This window comes from Grammomys surdaster, unplaced genomic scaffold (assembly GCF_004785775.1).
Source record: "Grammomys surdaster isolate TR1022 unplaced genomic scaffold, NIH_TR_1.0 350, whole genome shotgun sequence".
NCBI lineage: Eukaryota > Metazoa > Chordata > Mammalia > Rodentia > Muridae > Grammomys > Grammomys surdaster.
In genome coordinates, this window is record NW_021604769.1 from 952673 (window position 1) to 958959 (window position 6287).

Below are 6287 nucleotides of genomic sequence, written 5' to 3' on the forward strand. Positions count from 1 at the left end.
GAAGGAAGGAAGGAAGGAAGGAAGGAAGGAAGGAAGGAAGGAAGGAAAGAAGGAAGCAATGAAGGAAGGAAGGGAAGGAAAAAAGGAGGGAGGGAGGGAAGAAGGAAGGAAGAAGGAAGGAAGAAGGAAGGAAAAAAAGAAATGGAGGAAAGGAGGGAGGGAGGAACAATAGAGAAGCAAAAGGAGAAACTGAGATATGTGCTATTATAGGCAAGTAGATTATATGACATGATAGAAATACATATAGAGTTGGTACAGATAAAATGTTTTGAAAATAAATATTATTAGACTTTTCAATGTTAGGTAAGCAGACAATTAATAATTAATATAACAGTTATTTTTACTACTTTACCTAATTATGATACAACATTGATAGTCAATAATCGAATGTCACAAAGTACACTACAATTTTATGCTATGATTTTATAATGTTAATTCTGAAAATGTATATATAAATCATCATTTTGAAGCACAGTTTTTATTCCTACAGGTGTTACACCTTGCAAAAACGTTTTTACATTTTAGATATATATATGTAAATCAAAAAATGTTACAACAGAGAACAATTGAATCTATCTTTATGAATAAATCAAGAGCAGCTCCACTCATGTAGATCCTGTATACAGCATGATACGCAATATGTGACATATTTGAGGGATACCTTGCACCAGCAACATACTGGTATAACTCTGGCTATGTTGAAAGCCGTCAAGTCATTACCAGGTTGAAAAGATGAAGATGAAAGAATTCTGCTTTTCCATGGTATCGATATCTATATCTCTATAATCATGGTAAGGAAGAGCTCTACTACCAAATACCCTGATCAGCTTAAAATTGTTCTGTGATAAAGACCCACCAATGTACACATTCTTTATCTTCTTTTTCCATTTAGAATTATACAGTTTTTTCTCTTTAATCCCAAATAAACTTGTAGGAAAGAGCTATATTTACAGGTAGAGTCTTCTGTAGAAGGACTTAAATCTTGTTACTGTGATAGAATGATGAATAGATGAGTAAGTGTTAATTAGGACATAAATATTCAAAAAGTTTCAAAGCAGTCCCCCACTGACTCTCATTGCCTGACTAAAGAGAGACATGCAGAATTTTGTTTTTTGATTTTCTTTTTTTGTAATAGTTATAGTTTTAATTCTATTTTAATGTTACATATAGTTGTAAGAAGTTAATAGGACTACTACAGTTCTACAGTGAACATTTTAATTACAAATGATATATGTATTCAAATGTAACAAATTACATTTAGTATATTGTTGAAGAAACTGGAAGAATATGTGGACATATAAGAAGACTGAAGAAAATATAGTTTATGCAATTAAGCCATATATATATATATATATATATATATATATATATATATATATATACTTCTTTGGAGAAAATAATAAACTACACTACAAACTATAGTATGAATATTCTATAAGGAATTTCATGAAGTTCTGTGGTGTATAGGACTTGTATTAAAGAATACAACACCATAGAGAATGAATAAATTATATTAATTGTGTGTGTGTGTGTGTGTTTGTGTGTATACATCTGTGTACTTTGACACAAGAATTCCTTTCAAATACATTACAGGATACCAGACAAACGAGCAATTATTCAACCTAATATAAATAGCCCAATAATTTTAGTAATATAGAAACTAGGCAGCATATCACCGCTGCAGACAAATGATATTAAGCTAAAATAATGAATCAGAAAACTGAGAACAGAAGTTGTCAAAAACACCTATACAATTAAAAAGCACAAATGACAGTAAAAAGTGTAGTGACTAGCATAAAATTTCATCCTGCATTCAAATAAATAAGATTACTATATATATACATATATATATATATATATACACACATATATACGTATATATATACATATATATATATATACATATGTATATATATATATTTATATCATAACAGATCAGGTAAACTTACTTACTTCATATAAAATATTGTTTGTGTTATTGTGGTGACCTAACATTTTCTGTCTCCTTCAAATAATATTCTAATTCTAATAATTTCTACTTATGATGAAATAGATCATGTTATAGTTCTACATAGCATTAATACCTGTGATTCAGAAACAGTTCAAATCTTAAAGGTTTGTTGAGAGGAGGGTATAATCATGAAATATTACAAATTAAGTTTATATTACTAGTACATATAAGTGTATATGGTAAATAATGAAAATGTGTCTCTTCTCACCATTTTTTAATTTCTATGAAACATTGCCTTTTCCAAATACGTTAGCATTATAGAATTGGCTATCGTTTATTAATATGTTTTGCAGAATTTACTCAGATTCCACAGAACAGTCATTTTGGCCATAACCATAGAAGTGGTTCCTAAAAGTCACATGAGACGACAAAAAGTTTTCCATATTTCATTGTGAAGAGAAAAGTCTCTTTTGTCTTTAAAGAAAATAATAGTAAATGCCTTTCATCTTTTCCTTAACACAAATAGTTTAAGTCATGTAAATATCTAATCATTTAAAAGAAAGTCAAATGAAAAGTTTCAATTTTTTTCCCTCTAAAGTATTACCTTTTATTTATTCAACTTTAATTTTCACTTACTTTAGAAGTCTGTAGATAAAATTATAGTGAGATAAAATATACTTTTAAGAACTAAAAATCAATTCAGAATATCAGACATGTATTTGAATTTTTAACATCTAAACATTCAAATGTAATATTCAATTCAAGAAAATATTCAAAAGTAAATATGAAGAAAGAATCTATGCTCCTTAGGCATTATGTTGGAGGAAGAATCAAAAAGTGAACCAGAAGTGAATTCTTACGTTAAATATCAAAGCCAGAACACATGTGACCACTCCTGTAGATAATAGCAACACAAGATATCTCATCTATTATTCCACCTTTCTGTAAGTGAATGAAACATTTCTCTTTATTTTCTCTTGTATTTCAAAACACTATATTTTTAAGGAAAATTTATAGATTTTTTATTTGACTTCAGATATTCTCCCTATGGGGTTGCAAGGAATTGATGATTATCCCTAAAGTATTTGAATACTTAATGAATTGCCTGGAGGTTGAGCAATAATTGGCATAGAGAACGTGTGTTTGTTGTTACATTTATTTTTTATAGGAATCAACATAACAATTCTTAGGTTTTCCTTTTAAAGTTTTGGAAATGGACAGGCAAGATGGATCACTGGGTAAATCTACTTGCCTGACAAGTGGAATGTCTGGCAATCATGAAGACAACTCATGAAGACACGAGTTCAATACCAAGAATCCATGATAGAGACAATGTACTTTAAAAAAATTCTTTAATCTCACTCTCTCTTTCTTTAAAAACATACATACACACTTATACATACACATATGTAAGCATGCACACACACAAATATTAATAAATAAAACTTTAAAACTTCAAATAATGCTGTTATTATTATCTAAAAGGTATTTTAACAGAAGAGATATTGGACTTAGAACTTTGGCACTGTGCTGAGACTTTAAAAACTACAGGGAAAACTAAACTTTGACTTAAAGAATTTTGATTTATGATATGGCCAGGACCTTATGAGGAATAATCCTGGCTGTCTCTTTCCTACACTGGTCCTTCCTTCTGCTTGTTGCTTTCTTTATCCTATATCTCATAGTTCTGCATGTCAAATACCTTGAGGTTTCCAAAACAACTCAGACTTTACTTTCACTGCTTCAAACAATGGCCTCTCAGGAATTTTTATACTCTCCGTTTCTTAAAGGCACAGATTTCCCTGGCATGTTTTACTTGACTTGAGTTGCTCTCCCTAACTTCAGAGGAATATTTCACAAGCACTTTGTTGGTGTAGCTTATGACTGTAAGTCCAGAACCATGTGATTGATGCTATCAAGTTCAGCTGCCCATTTGGGATGCTACCTTCAATCATATTTTTAGCAGCTCTCTTTTGTTGTTCTTTTCTAGTAACTGGAAGTTCTTTAGGACTTTTCCTTACATTAGTTGGAAACTTTTCTGGCTGGGCTCCTGTCCTGAGGGTATCCAACACCTTTACCCATTATTGATGAGGCCTTTTCTTGATTGGCTTTTCTCTCTTCCAGTACAAACCTAAGCTGTGTTTTTTCTCTTCAAATGTTCATTGTGTGTTTCTTTGTACCCCACTTGCTCTTTTTCATTATAGACTCAAACAATAATGACACTAATAACCATGAGAAAGAGTCAATATAAGAGTGTCTTCAAATGACCTTCTAAAGAAATTAGTCCATTACTTTTCAATTTTACTTTAGGAAGATTCTTAGCGTAAATAAGCCAGTAGGAGGAAATTCCTCAGCAGTGGATAAGACTGAGCAGCTTACCCATAGGATACTTGATGAGAGAGAAGCTTGACAGTAATGGTAACATTGCATAGGGAGGGATTTGTTGACCTAGTGGGATTTATTTAAAAACAGGTTATCCTGTGAAGCACAGGAAAATTGTGGCTGCTGAGAAGTGTTTATGCTTAGAAATCTGTTGGTAAAAATCCCAGGAAATTTAGAAACAGTTTGAAATTATGGGTCGCGTGATTGCAGAATCTGTAAGTCTTTCTAGTCCCCTTCTCCTTTTAGGTACAGACTGATACCTTTGAATTTACCTAAGTGGACAAATAAGGTGTAGGTGTGTATATAGATCAGGAAAGACAGATATAGCTTGCAGCTGTTGGACTGAGCAGTGTTGGAATTATTGAACAAGTGATGGGTAACATAGAGCATGCACTCTAGATATTTAGAGGTCTTTACTGGGACTGGTGAAGTAAAGTGAAACAAAAAGAAGTGAATATTAGGATGCATGCTAGAACTTACAGGTCAATGTAAATTATTTGATTTTGCATAATTGAAGTCCATAGAGATGCATGTAATAACAGTCAGATAATAAGTCTAGAAATTCAGGAATTTAAAACCTGAACTTCATTGCCATAAAGAAAATTCAGACACTTTACATTAAAAAAAAAAAACAACCTCTGGTTATCCATATGGAGACATCAATGACATAGGAGGTGGTAGAAAAGGAAATAAATTCACTCACACATATTATTTGAAAGAGTTTGGTGAGAATAGTTGTCACTATCCTGGTTTTTTGGTTATTCCCAATAAATTTGAAAATTGCTTTTTCTAACTCTATGAAGAATTGAGTTGGAATTTTGATGTGGATTGCATTAAATCTGTAGATTGCTGTTGGCAAGATGGCCATTTTTACTGTATTAATCTTGCCAATCCATGAACATAGGAGATCTTTTCATTATCTGAGATCTTCTTTAATTTCTTTCTTCAGGGACTTCAAGTTCTCATACAGATTTTTCACTTGCTTGGTTAGAGTCACACCAAGATATATTATATTACTTGTGGCAATTGTGAAGGGTGTTGCTTCCCTAATTTCTTTCTCACCATGTTTATCCTTTGAGTAGAGGAAGGCTACTGATTTGTTTGAGTTAATCCAGTCAATTGGCTGAAGTTGGTTATCAGGTGTAGGAGTTTTCTGGTGGAATATTTGGGGTCATATAAGTATATCATCATATCATCTGCAAATAGTGATATTTTGACTTCTGTTCCAATTGGTATCCCTTTGACTTCCTTTTGTTGTCTAATTGCTCTGGCTAAGACATCTAGTACTACATTGAATAGATTGTGAGAGAGTGAACAGCCTTGTCTAGCCCCTGATTTTCGTGAGATTGCTTCAAGTTTCTCTCCATTTGATATTGGCTACTGATTCTCAACAATAAAAGAACTTCTAGGTGAATCACCATCCCTGACCTCAAACTTTATTACAGAGAAATAATGATAAAAACTGCAAGGTATTGGTACAGAGACAGACAGGTATATCAATGGAATAGAGTTGAGGACCCAGAAATGAACCCACACACCTATGATCATTAGCTCTTTCACAAAGAAGGTAAAACAATCCAGTGGGGAAAAGAGCATTTTCAACAAAGGGTGCTCATTCAACTGTGGTCAGTATGTAGAAGAATGAAAATTCATCCATTCTTATCTCCTTGTACAAGCTCAAGTCTAAGTAGATCAAGGACCTCCACATAAAACCAGATACTCTGAATATAATTGCAACTCCATAGGAAGAAAAACAATTATCAACCATCCAAATCCCCCAGAGTTCCCAGGGACTAAACCACCAACAAAAGAGTACACATGAAGGAACTCATGGCTCCAGTCACATATGTATCAGAGGATATCCTTGTCAGACTCAATGGGAGGAGAGGTCCTTGGTCCTTTGAAGGCTTGATGCCCCAGTATAGAGGAATGCAGGGGAAGTAGGAGTGGGTGG